Here is a 9094-nt window from a genome sequence, read left to right as displayed (position 1 = left end):
ATAAATTATCATGTTTAAAAAATTGTGCACTTATACTATGTGGTAAATTTATATTAAAAGAAGCGAGCACCCATGAGCCGAAAATCCTAAATCCGTCACTGATCTAAATGTTGTATTAAACTAAATTATTCTATACTTTATAACCACAACGGTTTGGAAGTCGAAAGAAACAACCGTTCGGCATTCGAAAAGTCTACCAAAAGTTTAAAAAGACCAAGCTTGTATAGATCAAACCCAAAAAACTATAAAAAAAAAAATGCGTGAAATATTGAGTTCACATGGGACAACGATATCTATGCAATTTGTATTCTTTGCTGCACTTCAACCCGTTTTTGGTAAGTCGATTTCCATGGGTATCTATGTATTTTGTATAAATTAATCTCATCCGAGTTGAAGGAATTTGACAATAGCAAACCGGTGCAATAATACAATACTAAAAACAGACATTCCTCCATTATTAATATTATAAGGAACTTGTGTTTTGAATAAGCTCTGTTAGGCACTCAGTGTGGTATGGTTTTGCTGGCTACCGTTGCTTATGTCTTTTTAATTTTGTTCCTCTAATTATTTTGAGAAGATTGTCCTGGACTCATTTCTCATTGAAGGGACGTTACGTTGGATGGGAGAGGGAAATTTTTATCATATTTTAAGTCCTAAACTTAACCATGTAATTAAGTTATGGGAAACTCAATTTAATGATTAGTGCTGTTACATCCCCCACACTTTTTGATACATGCAAAAATCGTCTTACTCAGGAATAGAAAGCAGTACCCATAGCATACGATCATAAGGACAAAGAAACAATAAAGGAAACAAATGTTAAGGGAAGTTCATTAGTTAAAATAGTCACTTCTTAAATTAGTGTAAAGGGAAGTTCATTAGTTAAATAAGTCACCTCTTAAATTATTTATCATTGAATTTCCCTCTCATCTCAATATGCATATATATGAGTTATTACTACAACATCAAACAAACTAATATGTAAACTTGACATATGAGATACTATTATTGACTTGTGAATTATTATTCTTGAGATATTTAGTCTATCGGTTTCATTATGTATATAAATTCCCTGTTTGTGTTATTCTCATTTTTTGCTTTTTCCCTTTAGTTTGAATTACTATATTATTTTAAAGAAAATTAACTCACTAATGCATTGAACATCTTTTGTTACGTACCCACTTTTATTATGCATCAGATTTCTTAGGTTACATTTTTAGGATATCAAAGTCTTTTTGGTTTTGACTTTTGTTTATACAAAGGAAAAAAAAATACAGATTTGATATTTGTTTCTGGGAAATCAATGGGTATCTATATCTATATCTATATCTATATCTATATCTATATCTATATATATAAAAAAAAAAGAGGTACAAGCAATGTGGTTAAGCCAAGTGGCAAGCTAATAACAAGCCACTTGGCAATTTTAAGACAAAGTTAATGAGAATTAGGACAAAGGTTTTTATAATTATTATCAAATTCCTTAATTGATGAATTAATTTTATAACTGAAAATAAAGTTTTAATTTTTTAATATAAAGCTAGCATAATTACCTAAAACAACTACTCATCTTTATCATTAGCATCGTAATTTTAGGACTTTTCAAATTCAAACTATCTCTTTTAAAAACAATTATTTATTAACCAATGAAATTCTTTTTTTTTTCTTTTTCTATCAGTAAAGTAGAATACGTAAATATACATTTTCACAGCTATGGAGACAACTATGAGAGAAATAAACACCAATTTTATGGCTTTTACGTTTATAACTAAATAAATATTTGCTTGAGTTTACGTGATTAATTGAATAATCTTAAGCAATTCAAAATATTTATTGTAAGTATCAAATGTATTTCAATGAGCCAATTAATGATATTTTATAAATAAGGAAAAAAGGTAAAGACAAAATAAATAGAGTGGAGAAAATTCACACTTCATAGTTAAGTTGGTCTTTCAACGGAAAGACATAATTAATATAACGGACAATGATAAGGAAGAGTGGAGAAAGATAATGATCATTGTTTAATAGATGAGTTTGAATAGATAGGAAAAAGAATCAGTTTTCAATAGGAGTTTGAATTTTAAAGAAGTGATCTAAATGTACTGGAAATTTATATATAGATGAGAAGATATGTTTCCGTAAGTTTGAATTTTGAATAAGTGATCTAAACCTAATGGGAATTCATATTTCATTTCAACACGAATTTAATTTAGATTCAAATTCAAAAATAATACTAATTGATAGGCTTAGAAATATGATATGTTTTTTAGAAAGATCTTTTCAAATTAATACTCGGTAAGCATTAGCTTTCTAAGAAACATATCATATTTCTAAGCTTATTTGACTCTATCCTAAAAGAGGCCTACTGCTGAAACCATGCTCTTCAATTTCTTATATAAACTGCTGTAAGACTCTCCGTAACACAGTTCAAATTCAACATTGAAAAACAAATACGCTGTCCATTATATACATCAAAAATATGTCTCCCAAAATTGACTTTATTAGCGATATATCGAGTAATAAGATGATGTGGACCTTAAAGGTTCGCGTAGTGCGATTCTGGAAGGTTACTGATATTGAAAATGCTGACAACGTATTGTCGCTAGAGATGCTGTTGCAGGATGAGAGGGTATGTTTACGGTTTTGCTATTCTGTTACAATTTTTATTTCATAGCTATATGATCTCATTTATCTGTATCCATAAATTTAAACTTGCTCAATGTATTATCTGTTTTCAGGGGGGGTCGTATTCAGGCATCTTTAGGAAAATCTGTTATGAACAGGTTCCAAATAGAGATAAAGGAACTAGGACTATATTATATGAAGAATTTCGTGGTTGGCCCGAATAAACTAAAATATAAGACCAACGATCACCAATTTAAGCTAATGTTCACCCATAGAACGAGTGTGGAGGAAACAATTGATGCACACTTTGGTATGGAAGTCTTCAATTTTTGACCATTTGAGCACTTGATAAATCAAGTGAATGTTGAGGATACTAAACTATTCGGTAATTATTCTTCTTGTATTTTGATTAATTTGAACATTTTACCAACTTTATCACAGGCTGCTTTTTACGTTGTGATAGATGTCATAGGAGAGATTGTTAGTTACGGACCTATACAAGAATACAAGCAAGGTGATAAGTCCAGCGCTTTTATGAATGTTGAACTCCAAGATCATGAGTAAGTTCGCGATCGTGAATTCGATTAGTGATATATTTCATGTTGTCCCGCTTTCATATGATTAAGTTGCACATTTTTTTCATGTAGGAATAATAATATTTCAGCTACTTTTGGGGGGGAATTTGTGGAGCAAATCATGCCACACTTGGATACTTCTATCGAAAAGTTTGTCATTGTGGTTATGCAGCTAATACGATCTTATAAGTTTCAAGGTTTTCAGCTAATTCTGATGTACATTGGGTTCTCTTTTGTGTATATTTAACATATGATTAAATATATAGATAAACGGTTGCAGGTAAATATTCTGTACGTAATTCTTGGCATGCTTCGAAACTCTGGATTAATCCAGATTTGCCTCAAGTTGCAGAATTTAGTTCCAGGTTTATCATACTATAAATTCCATTTATAAGTTTTAAAATATTTATGGAACTTTTTTATTATATTAGGCTTTCTTACAAATTTTAATACATGTAGATTGGAAAATGTGCGTGGGGAGAAATCCGAGAGGATTTCTCAAATATCCTCTCAACGTAATTATTCTGCTGCAAAAGAGTTGGCTTCTGGAATGGCTCAAGTTAAAACAATCAGAAACTTGGTTGAGTGTCTTCAGATGAGTACACTGTTTGGAGTTTTCATGATTAAATAGTAGTATATCGTATAAAATTTCTTTTAACAGTGTTTTTTAATATAGGAAGGGAGCTTCTGGATTGTTGCCACTATAGTGTATATAGAACTTAAGAACGGTTGGTCGTATATGAGCTGCATAAAATGCGCCAAGAAGGTTTACAAAGTGGGCAGTAAATTTAACTGCCCGAAGTGTAAAAGCAACGAAAATTCTGCGCTAACCAGGTTCGAAAGCAATCTAATTTCGATAAATGAGATCATTAAAACATAGAATAAATAATTTTTGCAACACCTGCCTTTCAGGTATAGACTACAAGTTAGAGTTATGGATAATAGTGGCTCTGTTTCTTTGTTAATTTGGGATCTCGATGCGACAAAGCTCATCGGTAAGACTGCTAATGAATTAAGAGCGGGATTACTTGAGGTATGTTATTCTCTTTAAGTTTTTATTTTTTATTTATTTACTACTTCTGATACCACTTTGATTTTAGAAGTCTGGTGCTGCTGATGCATTTTCATATCCATCGGAAATGGATAACATTTTGGATAGAAGGGTCATATTTAAAGTGGCTGTAAAGAGTGACAACATAGAAAACCATGATGAAGTTTATGGTGCTATTAAATTCAGTAAAGATGAGGATCTCATTAAGCAGTATGGTTCTTCTCCAAGCGAAGATGCATTCTCTGTATGTTGTTTTACAAGCATATCTCATAACATATAAATTTGTTGGTTGATGTTAAATATTTTTATTATTGATTATGATTGTTGTTTGACAAGATCCGGATTTCAACCATGAAAAAGACTCATCTGTAAATAATGAGCTCACGGTGATATGGACACTCACTTTTACATCCTTTTAAAGATTATTTGAAAAAACTCATAAAGAAACTTATTTTTTTCTCGACCTTCATATCTTAATTTTGTAGGATTCCATCACTGAAAATGACATGAGCTCTCCAACAAATACCCCTGCAAAGAGGAGTAGATCGGAGAGTGGGTCATCTGTGGTTGAAGTCGATGATGATCCCAGTGCACAACTTTCTAGCAATAAGGCCAAAAGAGTGATAAAGAAGGAGAAAATTGCATGAGTCTCTGAATGTAGAGGAGTCTTAAACAAGATATGTTTAGTCGGATGACAATTTTTAATTTTTAGTTTTAGTCGTGGGATTTCATTTAGTTCTGAACGATGTGTTTTGATGGCGCCAGTCACCTGGTGCGATTGCTTAAATTTTATGGATTGCAAGCTTATGTTATAATTTTCTCTGACTTTTCTGGAACTTTATGACATATATAAGAATTTTGTGGTTGGATGCACACTATCTGTTATCAAAAACTACTTTAAAAATGCAAATAATTGTGAAGATTTATGATATGGTGTCTTTTGATCCATTTCGTTACCAGCAAGTAAGAATTTCATTTGACTTCACCATTAATGCTTTATATCCTTCAATATTTGCTCCTATAAAATTCTAAGTCCTTTCGTATAAGATGAACAAAACAAATAGATATATTCTGAACTTTTCTTTGTCTAGGTAAATATAGCAATGTTATGTTGAAAAATGGTTCAAATATTATGACACTGCATCTTATCGTAATATCCCATCTGCCTAAGAAAATTAGTATATGCTGCAAGTATGTTCAAAATAGACAAATAGAAAGAATAGAAGACTGGGTCCTTTGTATCCTTTCACTGCTGGGGTCTATGTCACATTGATGATGGCCCAGGTCTGCTTTTTATTTCAATCCATATGGTTGATTTTATTTTTATGTTTGAGTCGTAAAAGTAGGTCCGCTGTGTGTATATTGAGTTGCTGTCAACTTGAATCTCTTCAAAATCCTTCTCTTCATATATGCTCTCTTTTTAGTTTTTAGCTACAAGAGTTTTTTACCTACTGATGCGAGAATACCTTTTAAGTTCCAGCGAAGACAATTTCCCATCGTTACGTCTTTTGCCATGACCATTAATAAAAGTCAAGGCCAGTTGCTATCTCATGTGGGGTTATTTTTGAAGAAACCAGTGTTTACACATGGACAACTGTATGTTGCTCTTTCACGGGTGACAAGTAGGGAAGGGTTAAAGATTTTGGTTTACGACGATGATGGGAAAATAACAAATGAAGCCAAAAATGTAGTGTACAAAGAGGTTTTTCGTAATTTGATTTGAGAGGTTGTTAAATAAACTTTTCGCTTAATTGTTATCTTTTACTGCTGTCTTTTGATCTTTTGGTCTTACCATGCCAGACAGATTGCTAAATGAATTGATCATGTGAATTGCTTCTTCTTAATCAAAATGAGGATTTTATCCCAGTACACTTTGTTCTCAATCTTATTCACAAAGCATATAAATTTCGTGGCTGAATACCAATCAATGGTTCGCTGAAGGCAGATATATTATGAGCAGCATGGTAATGATGCTCTAATTTGTAGTGACAGTGAGGAGGATATTGCTGAACCAGAGGAAGAGTCTTTAAGCTCCCAACAATTACATTTTACTAAGTTTAAGTTGCTTCTTATCACTGAGAGATATTATGTCCAGATGTATGCGCAGGGATTCAGTGTTGAATGTAGAGGACTTTATGCGCAGGGATTTAAGAGTCTTTTATGCTAGCGGGTGCAATTGAAAGGCCATTAATGCTTCTTGCTGGTAACACGCAGCACACAAACTTGGCAATTTACATTCTTATGTGCGCGGCTGTGTTGGAATCACGTTGTGGAATAAAAAGTAAGCGGTTTGGGAGCATATGCAAGTCTTTAACTTAGGCTCATGGAGACATTTTCCTTATGTGTGTATCCCCTTCACAGATCCTGTAAGCATTATTTTTCTTCTTTTGTGGGGACCTAATTTCATGTAAAAACATACTTTAATATCCCTTTTATTTAATTGCAATCAATATACTTCTTATTTGTGCTTTATACATATAAAACGTTATTATTACTGCATAATTTATTTTCTTTCTAAACAATATAAAGCTGCAATTTTTATGCATTGTTAGCAGAACACTGTTGATAAACTGTAAAATTATGAACAAGTAAATATCTCTTCTTTCATCTTTATTTAATCTTTTAAGTGTTGTGTCCTTATTTTAACATCTTAGGCACAATATTTATAATGATTCATTTCTTTTGAAGCGATCCGCGCATCGCGCGGGTACGTATACTAGTATATAAAATAGGAGAGATATAAGCAATGTGGTTAAGCCAAGTGGCAAGCTAATAACAAGCCACTTGGCAAATTTAAGACAACAATAATAAAAATTAAGACAAAGTTTTTTTAATAACCAAAAAATATCCCATAATAATTGATATATTTATTTTTAAAACTAAAAAATAAATTTTAATTGAAATTTTGAATTCAAAGCCAGCCTAATTTTTTTAAAGGTGGTTACAACAACTTATCTTTATCCTTATCAATTACAAAATTGATATATTATAATAGAAAGAGAAAAAAAAAATGGTGGATTGAGATAACTATGGCTGTTTATGCATTGATCCATTTAACAAATATAAAGTCATTAAATTTGAATTGAAAGATAAGCATTAACAACATTAAATTCAAATCACATTCAATTCAAATTCAAAAACTATAAGTCACCTCAAACTTCTCCAATTGTACAAAATTCTATACGGATGAAATTAGACTTCAATTTTAATTAGAAAAATATAAAATGACAATTTAGCCAATAAAACCCACGTTTTTGGCTCCTTTTTGTAGCAATTAAATCACAAGTTTTTGTCTCCTTTTTACTTTGTTTTATAACAATTGTGGTTATCCAAATCAACACAATTGAAATTTTTGAATTTGAAATACTTAATTTATAATATTATTTTTTAAAATAAGTTTAAAATTTCAATTTGAGGATGAATATTTTAAAACGGGTAATAACAATAATAAACTAGATATTGTCATATAAATGATAGATATTTATTTACTATTTGAGATCAATTTAGATATTTTGAATTTGATTCATTTGAAATATAACGGTATTTGAATTTACAGAAGTTATTAAATCTCAATTGGGCTTGAAAATAAAATTGAATATGGATAAGGAGGGAAGAAAGAGAAAAAAGGAGGAAAAGAGAAGAAGATAAAAGTTGCATTTTACGCATCAATATTTTGCTTGCATCATATTATTGTGATAATCTTTTGATTTAAATTTTAATTTGAAGATAGAGTTTTCACTTAAGTTGGATACTTTTTTTTTATTTGACTTCTATATCTTTATCTGTAGCTATAATAATATCTCTCTTTCCTTCACCTATTTAATCTCCTAAAATCTGAAGTAGAAGCGGACATTTACAAAGCTCAGTACGTTATTCATTGAAATGAGTGTGAAATTTTTAATTCTTATTGATTTATTGTTTTCATTACTTACGAAGCTATTTGGTTATGCTTCTCCTCAATTATTATTCTTTGCGATATTTTTTTTTACATGTAGCTTAATTTGGAATTCGTTTTTGGTCTATGGTGTTACAATTTCTTTCCTCATTATTCATGTTTTTAGTTATTATACTTTATGTTAATTACCTTGTTGCTGTTTTTGGTGGTACAGTTTAACCTTTTTATGTTAACTGTTCTCGCTTCTTCTATTTGCAGTCATGCAACAACATCAAGTTTATCGTCAGTTTCTTATATACGGTATATTAAATCTACTCTCTCTCTCTCTAAATGAATTTCCTCATCTTTTGAATGCTTTGTTAAACTTGAAGAATGTTGCTCTATTTTTTAATTCTCAGTTTTTAAAAAGAAAAATGTAGTAGAGGCACATGGACACAACAAAAGGCGCAGAAGAGTACTCTTATCTTCCGGCATATCATGAGATCTAACAAAAGGAGATGAGACAAGCAAAAAAAATGGTATTTTTTGATAGCATTATTAGTTATAACTGTGTAGTTTTTATTTTCATTTCAAGAACAAAAGCTTTTCTCGTCGTGTATATAATATTGTCTATATGATCTTCATGTTAATTGTTGAATAGAAATATCAATACCATTGTTGCTAATGTTAAAAAGCTTTATTATATTATGTTTAATAGTTGTTTTTAATTAGTTGTAAATATGTCAAATTAGAGATGATAAAAACATTAGTTTTACTAAATCAAAGTTTAGTTATATTAATATTTTATAAATTGAATATTTTTATATATGTTACTGGGATATGATAGAAATGTTATTTTTGTTATATGGAAACGTCTAACGTAATCGCAACCGCGATATTTAATATTGAATTCTTGAATTAGAAAATAAAGTCTTAAAATTTAAATAAAAGCTACTTTTCTAAAATGGG

The 9094-nt window shown here is 30.4% G+C and overlaps 1 long non-coding RNA gene across 1 annotated transcript; it reads left to right on the top strand.

The window, feature by feature from the left end:
- Positions 1-2743: 2743 nt before the first annotated feature.
- Positions 2744-3785, top strand: LOC132611444 (uncharacterized). The gene is made up of 4 exons (XR_009571650.1): positions 2744-3010; positions 3089-3185; positions 3273-3565; positions 3660-3785. It is a non-coding gene; the product is annotated as an uncharacterized LOC132611444 (long non-coding RNA).
- Positions 3786-9094: the final 5309 nt, after the last annotated feature.

Source organism: Lycium barbarum, chromosome 9, assembly GCF_019175385.1.
Source record: "Lycium barbarum isolate Lr01 chromosome 9, ASM1917538v2, whole genome shotgun sequence".
In the NCBI taxonomy this organism is placed as follows: domain Eukaryota; kingdom Viridiplantae; phylum Streptophyta; class Magnoliopsida; order Solanales; family Solanaceae; genus Lycium; species Lycium barbarum.
The sequence above is the reverse complement of the archived record's forward strand: the minus strand, read 5'-3'. Positions and strand labels throughout refer to the sequence as shown.